This window comes from Phoca vitulina, unplaced genomic scaffold (assembly GCF_004348235.1).
Source record: "Phoca vitulina isolate PV1807 unplaced genomic scaffold, GSC_HSeal_1.0 scaffold2, whole genome shotgun sequence".
Taxonomy (NCBI): Eukaryota; Metazoa; Chordata; class Mammalia; order Carnivora; family Phocidae; genus Phoca; species Phoca vitulina.
In genome coordinates, this window is record NW_022589705.1 from 48,920,255 (window position 1) to 48,937,273 (window position 17,019).

The 17,019-nt window shown below is 42.5% G+C and overlaps 1 protein-coding gene across 2 annotated transcripts in view; it reads left to right on the plus strand.

The window, feature by feature from the left end:
- The window catches only part of JAK1 (Janus kinase 1), a 126,002-nt gene that overhangs the window by 26,285 nt on the left and 82,698 nt on the right, over positions 1 to 17,019 (plus strand). The gene's annotated exons all lie outside the window — the stretch shown is intronic.

Below are 17,019 nucleotides of genomic sequence, written 5' to 3' on the forward strand. Positions count from 1 at the left end.
AGAGAGAGAGAGCATGAACAGCGGGGAGCAGCAGAGGGAGAGGGAGAAGCAGACTCCCTGCCAAACAGGGAACCCGATGCGGGGCTCGATCCCAGGACCCTGAGATCATGACCTGAGCCAAACAAAGGCAGACGCTTAACCAACCGACTGAGCCACCCAGGCGCCCCAATGTATTTGTTTCATACTAACCAGTTTTGGACTAGAATTCTTGGGCTTTCTGTAGTTTTTCTATCAACTTCTCTGTTTTCACTTCTTGAAGTGATCAGTGTGCCTGGGTATAGAGCCTTATCCTATAGGATTTACAGGCTTGTTAGCATCTAGTTGCTCTTGTTTTATGTACAACTCTACGTGAAAAGGCCTGGGAACATGTAATGTTCATGAATATTTTTCTGAAATTTCTGCAGCATTTCCTTTGGTGAACTCATATTTTATGTGTGTTCCAAAACAAACTTAGCATCATTCAAACGTAAGAGTATATTTGCACACTGGTCTTTATTTACAAAAGAATAGTATTGAGCCACCCAGTGGGGAGACACAGAATCTAAGTGGTTCTTTTATTTCCTCTCCCCTTTTCATTGGCTATGTGGCACACATAACACTAGTGGTATAATACATCTGAGTTTCAAAGCATAGATTGAAACCGTTTGGTTTTCTTTTTTTAAGTCTTGTATGGGGATTATGTCTATGACCTTGACCTTATAAATTACACATCTGCTAAGTGCCCAACCTTTGTGCACTGGGTGATATCCCTATTTAAAGATGAGGAAACCAAGATTTGGAGAAATTAAGTACCTTATTCATTTTATAAATGAATAACTCATGTCTGACTTCAAAGTTCATGCTTTTTACCACAAAACCATGCTATATGTTAATTCCAAACTGCAGCTTTTGTGAAGTTGGGTGGATGTATTGGAGTTGGGGTGGGGCAGATATCTATACTTTTTCCTTTGTCCTATATAATGAGCAGTAGGCTGCCATCTGCTATTCTCAGGTGCATGGTTGCTTTTAGAGGTGTGTGTTGTGCTCATATATATACATTCATGCAAAGATCTGCTTACAGAACCATCTGGCATCTTCCTGCCTCTAGAAAAGAGGGCTGGTGGTAGCTAGAACAGTGTGCCATGGCAAAGAGATCTTTAGGGGAAAATTTGTTACCAGCTTTCAGATAGCAGTGCTCTAAACACATATGAGCCAACAGATTCTCTGTGAAAAGAATGCTAGATGGCTCTTCGGTTTTGTTCAATTAATTTCTTTAATTATTAAACATTAAGTGAATTATAGCATCAGATGAGAATGCCAGGGGAGGGCAAATGACCACAATTCTGTTCTGGGGCCCTAGGAAGCATCTGCCTAGACTGATCCTGTCATCTGCCTCTGCCCCCATCATATCCTTTTGTAGACATGAAATATTAAGATGAGGGACTCCACGAGGAAATGCTAGTTTTTCAGTTTCTTTTGCAGTAAACTCTTAATTTTAGCTGAGAAACATGGACTTATATGGTCTGATATTGATAAAAGAGTTTGCTTGCTAGTTTCATTTAGAGCTAATAATGTTTTGGGCTTTATAAATGGTTCTGGTGTTGAGGGAAGGGGAAAAGATAAATAGTTCTGGTGTTGAGGGAAGGAGAGCAATAAAATCAAGCTGAAACATGGTCATTAAGCCCAAACTAATCAGATCATTTGTGTGTCTTCATGTAAGGCTGAATCAAGGATTCAGACAAATACAGGTGCTTCTGGGTTTTTTTTTTTTTCTAACTAGGCTTAGTTTATAGGCCAGAGAAAGATTCTGTTGCTATTCCATTATTACTGAGCCAGTAGTTGAAAAGAGTCTTTCTGTCATTAATGGAAAAAATGGCAAAATCATACAGTGCATCTAAAATTTTTGATTAAAGTTGTTCTTTATTAAAGCCTCATTTCTTGTGTCTTTGTATAATTGAACTTAAAACATTTTTAAAATTTTTATTTTGTAATAATTACAGATTGGCAGGAAGTTGCAAAGATAGTACAGAGAGGGCCTATGTTGTTTAACTGAACTTTAGCATAAGTGATATGCTTTTCTCCCTACTTTTTAAAGATTTTTAAACTTATGGAAAAACCTAAGATAAAAGATGCTTGACACGCCTTTTGAACTAGTTTTCTGAATGACTGCAGGTACAAATGGAATAATGGCTGAAATCCAGGTGGCGCTGATCAAGACTGTGACTGTGTCCTAAACATGATGTGGTTTCCCTGGAGGCCAGAAGCACCATTAGAAGGGGAAGAATGCTGTGGAGTTCTCTGGTCACTACAGGTTGGGCCTCTTGAGCCTTTGAGCTTCCTATAGGTGCCTAGGGTTTTGCAAATGGTCCTAGTAGCCCAGAAGCTACAGTTGTCAAAGTAACAGGTGGTAGCTGGAAGCCAGCTTGGCAGCCGTTCAGCTCTGCAAATAGCCAAGGTTGCTCAACCTTCACAAGGTCCTGCAGACCAAACTGGGGGTGGGAGGATCAGCCCCGCACAGATATTTGATGCTTTTTTTTTTTTTTTTTTAAACAGTTGAAGTCACTTGCTTTGTGTTCTCTTTCATACCTATTTGATTTAACCATATGAAATTGCCATTTTTGTATGTAAAAAAAATGGTCAAATGTTGGAAATTTGATATGGTTCAGTCTAATGTTTTCTCCTATCATGTTGAAAATTCTTATGAATGTGAAATAACATTTTCAAGGAGACATTGGCTCTGCCTCTTTCTTTATGGAGGAAATTTAGCACTCGCCACTTTAAATAGATTAACTTAATCTTCTTAACAATCATGAGTTAGGTCCTCCTATTTTCCCTCTTCTTAAGATCACAGGTAGTGAGTGGTGGGGCTGGGTTCACACCCAGGCAGTCTAGTCATGGAGCTGCACTTCTCAGCACTTCTCGTTGGCCCCACCTCTCCAGTCATGCTTATGAAAGGCCTGGGTGTCTGGGCAGCTGATGGGCAATGATGTAGGTGTTTCTTTTTGACTTCATGGGAAAAAGAACTTAATTTTTGCCTAGAAATGAATTAATTCTTCTACAGTGTAAGAGTTTTGGAGACTTGACAAGGATACTCTTGCAGTCTTTGCGCCTCTAGAATTGAGGGTAAGAAGAGAGACTTGTTGGCCCTAATAATGAAAGTAAGATGGTTATTGCCTTAGAAGAGGAGGGTGAGTGTTTATTCATCCATTCCAACCATGAAATCCTGTGGTTCTCTAATAAACCTCTGCCTTTCTGTGTTGCTTAATCTCTCCGATCTTGAGCATGGAAGGAAGGGAAGTGCAGCAGTGATGAGGAAGTTTTATTTGGAAATTGCTCATTGGCCTCTTGCTTGCCAAGTCCCATATTGATATTGGTGGAGTAAGGCAGGGGGCTAGGAGACTAGGCTCCCTGGGAGCTTTGTGAAGCGGGGAAAGGAGCGGTGTGTCCTTGGGTCATCTGTTTCTGGGGCAGTGTCCTAGGTATTGAGACACACACGTATCTGTTCTGTGACAGTCCTACTGGATCCTGTCACGTCACACTCCAGCCTTTCCTGATTTATTTGTACATCAGTTATGGCTCTGACATCCATTGGACAGAATATAGTGCCCTTCCAGGGACTTTCCCTCTTCTTCTTCCTTAGCATCAGAGATGAACCATCATGATTGTGGGCGATTCTGTCATCAGCATCTCAGATACTCTGTCACAGCAGGAAAGGCTGGACAAACAGCGAGTGACTGCCAGAGACCCAGATGACTTCCCATTCAGGCTGAGTAGCAGGAAAGGACAGGTTGTTGGAGACTTGGTTTAAAGTGAAACATGATCAGTCTTCTTGGTTGTATCCTCTCATGGGCAGAGGAAGGAAGAGGTCAGAAAACTAACTTGTAAGTATTTTTCAACACCTTCCAAGTCTGGTACTTTAGTTGGTCACAGTGGATGTGAAGTTGAAAACCAGTTTGATTTGTTTGGTGGGGTTATCCCCAAAGAAGTCAGCTGCATCTGCATTACCATTTCTAGAGGGCAATCAAGGGAAAAGCTCCCTCATTCCTGTGTTAGAGAAAGTAAGGAGGGGAGTGGTGCATGTCCCCATGGCTAGGATTGGATTGGTCTGCAAGTAAGTTGGTTTCATAAGTTGAACATGAATCTTCCTACAGAATGCTATGGCCTTGGGAACTCTGGATGGTCCTGCTGGTGGATATCGTTCATCCATTTAGTACCTACGATGTTATAAGCCCTGACTATGAGAAACAAAAATAAATAAAGCATAGCCTCAGACCTTGGTATGGTCTGGTGGGTGATATTTACAAAGCAAAGCAAGCTCAGCTTGTAATTCCTGTGTTTAACAAAGTACTGTGGAGGCACAGAGAAGAGACTGACTGCATTTGTCTGGGGAAGTCCGGAAGACTTCATGGTGAGGGTGAGGCATTTGAGCTGGACTTTTAGAGAATGAGATAGAATTCTTCAGGTCCAATAGATGGGAGAACTTCCAGAAAAATCTCAGGACAGAGCCATGAGAACGGTCAGTTGAGGGAGCGCTCATATAGGTCCATGACCTGAGATCCCTACCCATCTTGTTTTGTTACTGGAATGCCAGACTCTCCCTTTAATGTGTTTTTCTTAAATTTTCTGTGGATTCATCATGATGAGTCACTGTAGCTTCTGTTGCAGTGATGCCAGGTACTGCTGCTGAGGGCTGAGCTCTTCACTACCTGAACCCTGGTTGTGGCCGCGCCCGCCCTTCACGCTCCCTTTCTCAGAAACAGCCTCTTATGTTGTGCCTTTGTGTCATTTATGTCATTTATTGAGCATGTTTCTCAGGAGCAGACTGGAGGACATTTGATTGGTGCCTTTTGGGATCTCACTGAAACCCTTCCTCACTGATCTCGGTTGGTAACCAGAACCCAGGCTGCTTTTGGTCCTTGCCCTTTTCTCCATGTGTTTTCTGGCTTCCTGAGACACCTCTCTCTTTCCTGGGTTTGGGTCGGCACTTATCTTTCCTCCTGTGTAGGACTCCTAGTAGTATCTGCGTCACTTTGTGTCAACGCCCCCGTCCCAGAAGTGGACCTGAGTTAGGCCCTTGGCCGTATGTCTTGTTCAGTGTACTTGCATTGCTTGAGAGTCTTCCATATTTATACAGTAATTGTATACTCTGTAGTGCCTGAAAATCCTAGAGGCCCAGGCCGGCTGGAATGATTCAAAGTTAGTCACTTCATTCAAAGGATGAAGCAAAGGGAGTCTAAGGCAAACCAAGAATTCTTTGAAAGCAAAAACTTTGTTTTATAGCAGCATGTTTGATGAAGCAAACAGATTGATTTTTGTGGTGCCACTAGTACACTATGCTTTTTTTATACTCTCCATCTTGCTGTGTGGTCAGAGACATGACGATCCTTTGGCGTGAATTCTGGCCACACAGTTTTGTGGAGATAGTCACTGTGACAGTGCAGCGTGAGAACAAAGGCCGTCCAGTGAGCCTGGAATTCGTGTTGAAGAGTGAGAGTCACTCAGCACGTTGCCTGCACGGATAGTGAGGGGAGGAGGCAGGTGGGAGGTGGGGAATGTGCTGGGACACTGTGAAGATGCACGTGAAGAGCCTTTTGGAATCTGCTTTTAGGCAGTGTTGTGCAAGTCCCTCAGAAGTTTCCTCATTTCCTCTGGGAACATGTAGAGAGTGATACGTCACTCTATGAAGACTACTCAGGGCCCGAAAAATGCTGCACTCGCAAACAGTTTTGCTGAGCTGGAGATAGGTCAGTTCTGATGTTTGGATGATAGCCGTGGTTATTAATAGCTTCCCGAGTCCGGGAATCTAGGAATTTACAAATTCAAAGCAGAGTGGTGGGAGCCCTATGTTCTCCCTCTTCCCAGGCAAGGGAAGTGTTTTATTAGCTGCAGAACTTTTAGTAGAACTGAACTTCTTTGCACTTGGGTTTACTCGTCTGTAAAGTGGGCAATAATAGTGGTACCCACCTTCTCGTATGGTTCAGGATTAAATGAGTAAGTGTAGGTAAAAGGCTTGGCATGATGCCTGATACATATAGCTAACGTGTTTACTTCTATTTATTTTCCTTATCTTTCTTTGTTTTGTTTTTTTAAAGATTTATTTATTTTAGAGAGTGCGTGAGTGGGGGGAGGGGCAGAGGGAGAGCATCTCAAGCAGACTCCCAGCTGAGCGTGGAGCCCGATGTGGGGCTCAATCCCATGACCCTGAGATCATGACCTGAGCTGAAGTCAAGAGTCAGCCACGTAAGAATAAGGTGTCCCCTTATTCTTTCTTATTAGAGATTTCCCTGAGATTCTGTACTCATTTAAAAAACATAACTTTTTCTGTGACTTTAGGATCCATCAGCAGGCGCTTAAAACTTCTTGGGAGGGAGAACTTTGGTTTGTGGTAGTTTTCTTCATTCCTTTCCCTTGCCCTGGGGGTGGTGCAGGGTAGAGGGTGGCGCAGAGTCAGAAGTCAGTGGGGAGCAGAGGTGTGTGGTTGCCCAGCCGAGGCTCCCCACCCCCTCCCCGGCCAGACCTACTTCCTGCCTCATAGTTGGGCTGTTGGGATTATTTGATGATGGAATCAATGATTTTTCCATTTTGCCAATAAAAAAAAAAAAGCCATAGCATTAATGTTAGGAGAAGCTGAACAAAGGCATACAGGACTCTCTAGACTGTCTTTGCAGGTGTTCTGTAAATCTAAAATTAATCCAAAACAAAACGTTTTTCAACATCAAGGGAAATGAGTTGTTCATGGTTATAGAGTTTTAGTCATGGAAGATGAAAACAGCAGTATGCATATAGTGAACAAAACCATAATGTACCCTTAAAAATTGTTACAAGGGTAAATTTATGTTAGGTGTTTTTACCACAGTAAGAAAAAGAAAAAAGTTTTTTAAAAAAGTTAAAAATAGAAGCTCCGGTGACAAAGCTGGCAAGTAGCACCATGCTGGCACATTAGTAGATGCTTAAATGCTTTTGTTGGATGCAAGAGTGAGTGAGTGAGCTAGGTTTGAACTTGACCCTGACACTTACTAGATAGGTAGCCTTCGGCTAAATTATTTCTTTTATGAATCTCCTTATTTATAAAGTGCAGTAATATCTACCTCAAAGAGTTGGTGTGAGCATTAAATAGGATTAAAGAATGTTGTCAGAGGATCCAGTGTATAGTAAGTGCTCTAAAATGTGGATATTATTATTATTATTGGTAGAATTGATATATTCTTGGGGTGCCTGGGTGGCTCAGTTGGTTAAGTGTCTGCCTTCAGCTTGGGTCATGATTTCAGGGTCCTGGGATCGAGCCCCACGTTGGGCTCCCTGCTCAGCAGAGAGCCTGCTTCTCCCTGAGCCTCTGCCTGCCGTTCTGCCTACTTGTGTTCTATCTCTATGTCAAATAAAAAAATAAAATCTTAAAAAAAAAAAAAAGAATTGATATATTCTTTTTTGGATATTCCATTTTTAAAATCCTTTTTTTTGTACATTGAGGTTGCTTTCAAGTTTTTGCTATTGTAAACAATACTGTGATTAATAGCTTTATAGCAAAATCTCTGTGTGCATACATTATGTTTTCTTAGAATATATTTAAGAGAGTCCCATGGTTCCTATTTTTTAGGTCTTCTAATTCCATTATCAGACTGCTTCTAGGTAGTTTATAGCAATTTGCCATTCTCCACAGCAGTACAGAGAACAGATTTTTGATAGGCAGAGATGGGGGGAGGGAAGGTGGGTCCTATACAAAAAGAGGTGCTCTCTTCACAGTAATGTTAAAAGTTGAGTGTCCCTCTGAATGTTGGCCTGAGCTCTCAGGGCACAAGAAGTCCTTTTGTGCCAAATAGCTGAGTGTCCACCACATGGTTCAGGTGAGCTGAATGGCCTTCATACTGGGGCTGGCGGGGGTGCGGTGGGGACGCTGATGGACGGCATGCTGCAGGGTGGACAGCTGCCCCAGGTGTACAGAACCTTACTGTTGACAGATCAGGGAGCAGAAAGGGGGTATTTTGCTCAGGCCCTCCCTCCCCATGGGGGTTGTAGTGTGGATAAGCAGGGTGGGCAGATAATACAGACCCAATTAGAACTTGCCTTTCCCTATGAATGTTGGAGCTTGAAGGGGACTTTGATGGTATCTCGTATGGTGGTTTTTGACTCTTTAGAAGCCAGGAAACTCTATTTCAAATTTAATCCCACATGGAACCTCAATGTACTGAAGACACTAATTTTATAAATTCAGACATACAATATCGTAACTTACCAGTATCATAACAATTATGCTAAAGTTAAGAGAACAGTGAATCTGATTATGGGCACTGAATTTTGAGCTGAGTTTAGAGTCTTCCAGTTTTATTACCTAATTTACTTTTGAATTTAGTTTTGGTTGCAGTATGGAAAAATCTGATTCACATGAATAAGTAATTGCAGATAGTTTACTAATAACTTACCTTGCAGTTTCAGGATACTCTTCAATTAAATTGACCCAGAAGCCTGAAAGAAGAATAGGGGGATCTTTTATCCCAAAGTAGAATCACAACTGTTTAACAGATGTTTTCATTCTTTATAAAATAGTGCAAGACTGATGATAATGTGTGCTCACTCTTTTTATTCCAGTGCAACCTATTATGAATTCACTTGTTATTGCCTAACTGACTATTTCTCTGTGAGTATAAGTAAGCCCAGCAGATGTGCCTGAGATTTATCTGGCATTCGATTGAGTATGCCGTGAGTATGCTATAGTAGTATACTTGCTTGAGCAATTTTAAGGGGGCAGACAAGTATAGGTCTGAGTTTAAAGAATAGAGCTCCGGGGGGCACCTGGGTGGCTCAGTCGGTTTAGTGACCGACTCTTGATTTCGGCTCAGGTCATGATCTTGGGATTATGAGACTGAGCCCCACGTTGGGCTCTGTCCTCAGTGCGGAGTGTGCTTGGGGTTCTCTCTTCCCCTCTCCCCTCTGTCTCCCTCCACCACTCAAACTCTCTCTCTCTCTCTCTCTAAAATAAATAAAAATCTTAAAAAAAAAAAGAATAGAGTTCCAGTTTCTTTCAGAATCAGAGACATAAGATGTTCAAATATAAGCTCAGGATTGATAAGACAGGCTTTATTCTGAGGTCTGCAGAATATCACATTGGTGATCTTTAGTGGGTTAAAATTTGCTGTAAAATTGAATTTGTGTGGGTTTACTATAATTTCAAAAATTGTTAAAATACAGTTGAAAAGTGAAATTTGAATATATTTTCCCCCCAGAATTTTATAGCACTCAGAACGTTTGGGTTACTTAGAACATAGCTTCAAAATTCTTGTCTGTAATACAGTAGTACAGCCTCACTCATTTGTAAAATGATGAAACTGAGGCCTAAAGAGGGGAAGTGACTTTCCAAAGGTCACTCTGCAAGTTACTGGGAAAGCTGAGAAGAGGAATCCTCTGGTCTCTAGATGCTTCTCAATGTGGTTTTTCTCTGCTGAACAGTTAGGACGTCCTGATGGGGCAGGAAGCCGGGAAACTGAAATGGCCTCCTCCCCCTTGTGTTGCACCTGTGTGTAGGCCCGTGTATGCACTCCCGTGTGCCCACTCACATACTAGACACCATGAGAGCTAGCTTCAGGTCAGAGGGTGAAGTGTGCGAAGTGTGGGGTCTCCAGACTGAGCCCGCCCTTCCTGGCAGTATTCCTTGTTGTGACTCTTTCTCACCACCTTTTGCTGTATGAAAGCTTCATCTTCTCAGCACTCCACTTTCAGGCTTCTCTGCTCTGACAAGTTAACAGTAGCTAATCTGATCAACTTGTCTGACTTAAAAGGTGGGAGTGAACTGACTGGCTGCCCCTCCCTGTTTTTGTTTTCTCATAAGCATCTCATGGAATGCATTGCTTTCACCCTGACAGGCTGTTTCAGGGGCCCTGGGAGGGTGTTCTTAAATAGTGTCTTGTGTGCCTTTAAAACCCCATGGTGCAGAGACCCAGCCTTAAGAACAAAGAGTGGCCCTCCCCAGGGCTGCTGCTGATCTGTTGCCTTCGTGAGAAGAGAACAGCCTGTGCTGGCAGTGTGGCCTGGCCACTAGAAAGAAGGCGGTGGGATTTCAGCTGTCACTCTCTCCCCTCAGTTGGGCACTCTTGGCAGGATTGCCGTCCAGATCCTGCCTTTAGTCTTCCAGCCACATACAGTGACTTTATTGTTTTGCCTTCTACAGAGAACATGCAGATTTGCTCATTGTGGGTGCTTAATAGATGTTTTGGGTGACTGATAATTCAGAGTTGACAAATACAGAAAATTGCCCCTTGCAGACTGCCATCGTAGCAGCAGTGACCATCCAGCATTAACTTAAGGATTCCATAGTTCGTCATTTATTAGTTCAGCAGATGCTACTTGAACACTTAACTGTAGAAGCAGGCAAGGTACCAGCAAATATTTATTTAGCATGCATTATACACCAGGTTCTGGCTGGCTGAAGAAGATATAATACTGAGAAAGCAGACATGGGTCTTTCCCTCATCCCTAGTCAGGGCAGTGGACCCCAAACAAATACACAGACCAGGTTACCATAAGTGACAGAATTCTAGGTTGTGTTAAGTGCTCTAAGGAAAATAAACAAGGGTGTGGTAAGGGGCGGATAGGAGTGGGGGAAGGGAGAGGAGGGCACTGGAGGCAGGGCCTAGACGATCAGGATCATCTTGAACTAGGTTGTCAGGGAATATCCCTCTGAGACAGGCACATCATCAGACCCAAAGAATGGTAGGAGCTGGTGTGCAAAGAGCAGTCAAGGCAGCTTGGACAAAGGTGGGTAATAGTTTGGTATATTTGAGGCCCTCAAAGTATGGACTTGGAGCATAGTATGAGACAAGGTTGGAGGCAGCACCGATAATAACAGTGGAGAATACTTCGTCTATACACTGTGTGCCAGGCATGTGCTGAGTGCTTCCCATATGTTGACTCTTTAAATGCTGAGAACAGTCCTATGAAGTATGTATTGTTATCCTTGTTTTACAGATGAGGAACTGAGGCACAGAGGTTACATAACTTACCCAAGATGTCACAGCTGGTAAATGGTAGAGCAGGGATTCAAACATAGGCAGTCTGAGTCCACACCGTGCTGGTATCCACTCTGGTGTAATGCCAGGGGAAGCTGAATAATGCCGGGTCTCCGTTTCCTCATCAGTGAAATTGGAACTAATATGTAGATTAAAGGAGATAATGTCTGTAGAGTGACTGGCACATCGGGAGGCACTCATTAGGTGGACTTTCCGTGCTGCGGCGGCAGCGGTGGTGGTGGTGATGGTGGTGGTAGGATTGAGGGTGGGGTGGGCAGGAAACAAGGAACTAAAGCTCCAGGGAAGGGACAAGTATGCTGCCTGCTGTGATGTAGGAGAGTGCTGTGAAGGCTCTGAAGTGGGGTCACTGTAGACCTTGAAAGATGGGCAGGACTCACATATGCAGAACAGGTAGGGGGGGCATCTCCTCCAAGCTACTGGATGAGCAAAGATCTAGCATTTGCTCAGAGCTTGGAAAGTCGGCCATGGGGCAACAGCACTGGCCCTCCCGAGGAGAGAGACAGGATCCAGCTATAGGCCGAGTGATGACAGGTTGGAGCCAACACTCAGCAGGGCTTGATGCCATCCTGAAGGTTTGGATCTTTATATATATTAGGGAATGTGGTCTCCTGGTGCCCAAACCTTGGTTTAAAGATCTAATTTGGGACTCCTCCCAAGTCTCAGATTGGCCTCTGGCTGAGTCAATGAGAGAGAGGGATTTTTTGATTTGGCTTTTGACATGCTGTCTGGCTGTCCGCTTAGAGGGGCTGCCCACCGCCTGGGTCCACGCAGAGAAGTACCACTCTAGTAGGAAGCTTTATTACCCCCCTCCTTCAGACAGGTCTTATAGGTAGTTGCAGACAGATAACTAGCACAGGCTTTGGAGCTGGATAGCTGGGCTGGAATTTGGGCTTTGATTCTAGCTTTTGATCTTGGACTTTGTGTTTGGGCCTCATTTAGTTTCCTGTGAAGTAGAGATTTATACCAACTCATATTGTTGAATGAGGGTCAAATAAGCATTTAGTACTAGGTACCTGAAGCACATTGTAAGTACTCAGATGACTGTAGTGGAAGTTACTAGATTGCATGGTGTGGAAGGCTCTAAATACCCACAGGAAGTTTTTTTGAGGCTACTAATTGCCTTCTCCCATATTTCTGAGGTTAGGAAACCTAAACAGTTGGCAGGACTCATTGGAGCCATGTTGAGATGGATTTTAAAGCCATTCCCAGGCTCAGTGGGACATCATGCCCCAATGTGTATTTGCTGTCCTAGTCTTAGGCTGTCATTTTGGGGCAGGAACAATAGCATCCTTTAAAGTGTTTGATTGTGAGTGAAATGTCAGCAGTTTTACATTTCCAGTCCAGTAGATGCCATCTTCATATTGACTGAAAATATTGACTCTGCTTTTCTGCTACCTAAGAATGAATTTTAGAAGAAATACCACACAATTCCTCAGACTGACTGAGCACCTGCTTAGGAGCCAAGCATAGTTCTAAGGTCCGTACAGGAAAGACAGAGATGGTTAAGATGCCACTTGGCTCAGAGCAGCACCCTTCATCACAGCTGGTTCAGTGACTTTCTGTGAGATTTTGTTGGTTGATGGTGGGGTGGGTACCTTTGGCATTTAGAGGGAATGGCCAGGAATAATGATTTTCCTTTAATGTGCATAGGGACAGTGCTGTGCAAAGAAGAATTTTTCAATAGCCTACATGACTTTCAAATGTCTCTCCAGACATTCTTATAGGGGGAGAAACCTGCTTATAATTTTATGAGCCTAGAATCTAATTTTATTTTACATAAAGTAATTTTTGCATTATTTTGATATAACCTGAATTTTCTAGGAATGCAACTGCTTTATAAATTGATACATTGTCAATGAATCATGGAACAGTACATCAAAAACTAATGAAGTACTGTATGGTAACTAACATAACATAATAAAAAAATAAAAAAAATAAAATAAATTTGATATATTTTACTATAGAAAGATACTGTTTTATTTTGTTTGGAACTTTACCAAAAGCTGTTCACCATTTTTATAAATCATGTTACCGATGTGGGGGTGCTTGTATTTGTGTCACCAAGAAGAACCTGCTAGTATCATCTGTATTTGTAGTTACTGCATTCATGGCTATTCTGCTGTTGGTGCGAATATTAGACTACTTCATTATGTCTTCTAATGGACATATGACAGGAATTACATGTTGGAAATACAGATTCTTATAAATTTCTTTAAGTTCTCCTTTATAGTTTGGACATCATATTGATTCTTTTGAAATTTTGCATGTGAATAGTTTATATTTACTACACTTCAGGGTAGTAAAGGGAACAATACAAAATATATGTTTAGAAAAAGGTGAAGGAGGGGCGCCTGGGTGGCTCAGTCGGTTAAGCATCTGCCTTTGGCTGAGGTTATGATCCCAGGGTCCTGGAATCAAGCCCTGCATCGGGCTCCCTGCTCAGTGGGGAGCCTGCTTCTCCCTCTCCCGCGGCCCCTGCTTGTGCGCTCACTCTCGCTCTCTGTCAAATAAATAAATTAAAAATAAATTTAAAAAAAAGGTGAAGGAGAATGTCTGGTGCACTGGTTTCCTATCAGTTCATATCAATTATACCTGATAATGTGCAGAGAAGTCTCTAGGGAGAGTTCAGCCTCCAGTTTAAGTCATAGTATGTGTAGCCTTGATTCCAAACTCACTTGCATAAAGAGTTGTTTTTAGCTGATGGTTTTTTTGCAGGTCTAGCAAATGGGTGTATCTGAGTGGATGTGAAGTGGTTACAGTGGTTTCGTCCCCAGCACCCTGCACCTGAGAATCTTAGCTGGAGGGATTCTAACTTGTGTTCTAGTCACCACAGCCAGCAAATGGGAGGGTCTCCGTGTGAGCTGAACCAAAGTGGTTTTAGAGAGGGGTCAGAACGCTCATTTCAAATGTTAACGTTATCTGTTAGTGTTCAAGAGTGATTTTGACATTTTGAAGCTTTCATAATTCTCATTAAATGGCATTGTGTAATCGCTGTGGTCTCAGTGTAGTTTATAATCAGCGAGAATAATGAAAGGGTAACGAGACTGGAAGTTACAAAAACAGAGAACTCTTTCCCTGAAGGTCTTAAATGGGTAGGTGTCGAGACTAGCCTAGTAGCAATCTTGGAAAAATAATAAAATGTTTAATTAAGTGCTGATTATATTATGTGCCAGTCATTGGAGGCCAGAGTTGATGGAGATAGGTGGTGGGGGAGGAGGATGCTGGATCAGGGTGGACCCCAAAGGGAGGAGAGTCGAGTATAAAAAAAGCTGTAAGTGTTTTCTACCCTGGATTTCCATGCTATTATTACCCCAGCAATTACATTGGCTTGTATTCTGAATTTACATATAGGAATTAATGGATATCTTTTATTTAGTACCTAATGTATGATTTCCTTTGTGCTTGGGTTTTGGCAACAGTTAGATGAAAGGGACTTGGTATTACAGATGCAGAAACCTGAGCTCAGAAGCTCAAGTGCCCACGGCCATATAACTCATAAGTGGCAGGGCCAGGATTGAAACTCCGGTTTGAGTGATGCCAGGAACCTCTCCTTAAGGTTTTTCCATATCTTTGCTATGGAGATGGTGATCATGATTAGCTTGTTTACTCACCATTTTCTACCCAGATTATAAGGCAGATCTCATTTGGCCCAAGTATGGAGATTTGTTTTAAGTGTTCGACATGTAATCTGTGATTGTATTTAAATTAGGTATGGTTAGAAAGTTCCAGCCCAGTTAGTAATTTAGCAACTTAAAGCATTTGACTAGCATGGTTAACCAAAAACCTAAATCATACTAAATGTTTGAAGTGGCGAAGGGTAAGGGAGATTTTTTTATATTGTTACTAGTCTGCTTTTTAAAAAGTGTTTGTAAACAGAGAAGCCTAGGTGATCAGTATTTATATAGTGATGTTAGATGGGCTTTGGAAATTCCCTCATTGTGACTTCTTAAAAACTTGGCTGAATAAACTGATAGGGGATTCTAGCCCTTGTAAAATTAAAGGTGAGAATACAGAGTGAATTTCTGTGCCCCCCACTCTCATGAAGTTAGTTGTAGCTGCCAATGAAACTGTCAGTTCAATGAAACAAATCTTGTTTTTAAGTGGGGATGGTCTGGTTAGCTGTTCTCCACTAGGGAGGACATGTAATAGTTTTTTGTTGTTGTTGTTTTTGTTTTTTTTCTTAAAGACGATCTAATGAGGAACCTAACAACATCTTTGGCTGCTTAAGGAATTTTTGTCACTGAAAGTACTACGGGAAGCCGTGTTTCTTGGGAAGGATTACCATGTGTCTAAATGTCTGTGTGCGAGAGAAGGTTGAAGGCCCCGTGCTGCTTTGTGGTTTGAGGCCAGTTACTTAATTCCTCCTTGCCTCCATTGACTGAAGCCATGCTATAACCAGCAGTTTCTATTCTGAGAGTTGATCTCCAGGATTGTCTTCTCAGTTGGGAATGGAAGAGGGGGCACATCAGGGTCCAGTCCAAACGGGTAGGCTGACTCAGTTCCTATCCTAACTGGGCCCTTTCCCCACCTCTGGGATTTCTTCCCTAGCCTCCCCTTCCCCTGCCCTTCTGAACTTCTCAGACTGTCCTGCCCCACTTTGTGAGGGACAGGAAACAAAGGTGATGGGGATGAACTGGGGTGGACTTAGCCATGGAACTGTCACTAGGCCTGCTTCTCATTTGGGCTCCATCACTTCTTTGCTCTTTTGGGAAGTAGACGAATTCACTCACTGGTGATGTTGGGGGTTGGGACAAGTGAAGGGTAGTAGCTTTTTTATATACGGGCTTTTTCTAGCTGACCCTTTTGTAGAGGTGATAACTCTAGCAACCCACAGTGCAAGGGGACTAAAGAAAGGGAGAAGGAAGTTTAAAAATCATTTTTTTGGTCTACACTGCTTACAGAAGATTGAACTACTCTCATAAGTAAAGTTTACAAAAGATTGAACTATTTCCATAAGTAAAATCACAAGAGTTTCCAACAGGTTTCATTTCAATCCATTGTTTTCTTGTCCCTAGTCACAAAGCAGTTTGGTGAGAAGAGCCCAAGTTTTGGTTTTGGATGACCTGCATGCAAGTCCCAGCTCCATCACTTGCTAGCTGGATACCCTTGGGCAAGTCACTTAAATTCTCTGGACGCCTCTTTCTTCATCTGTTACAATGGGTGCAGTAACGTCTGCTGTAAGCACTCTAGTGGGTCACTGGGAATCAGCTAAGTTAATAGATGTGGAAGTTCTGTGTAAACTTAAAAGGGCCATATAAGCCTAAAGGATAACTGTTGTTACTGTTTCAAGTATCAAAAGTGGCCATGCATAGAGAAGTGAGGGAAGTCATGCCCAGTTTGGGTATCTGACTGGGGGTCCTGTATTCCAAAGCCCAGAAATCCTCACTGGAGTTTTTCCCTAATGCAGCAATCCTGTGGTAGTTTTTGGAGTATGGCCAGAAGCACATGCTATACTTATTAAAGGGTTTTGGCACTCTGTAATGTGGGATTATTGGCACCGGAAGATAAAATGATAAAGGAACATCACAATATATTCAGCTGTGTGAGTCATACACATTTATGAGTTACTTTAAAAAATGGAATCATAATAGAGATGGGCATGGGTTCAACTTATATTATTTTCCTTGGCTTTAGCAGTTTTCAGGTTAATAGTCACTGCATTTAACTGTCTTAAAGCATAGCATTTATAAAAAACTTTTAGAACTTAAACTCTATGTGAAAGCACCTGAATTTGAAACTCGTGGGATATTAGAGTCAGATTTGCATTGTACATGTCTCCGTGTACTGCTCTGACTCTTAGTGAATCAGAGAACAGAAAGCAGGAACATATGATTCCTACAACCCTGTTGGCTTTCAGAGAGCTTCATGGACATGTGTTCTGCCCACTTGTTTTGCAGTGGGGAAAGCTGAGGCCCAGAGGGGTTCCCTGACTTAGTCTAAGACCCAGAGGTAGATTATGGCAGAGGCAGGCTTAGAACTCACTCAGTGCACCTGACACTGCCAGCCGGGAGATAGACTCCCG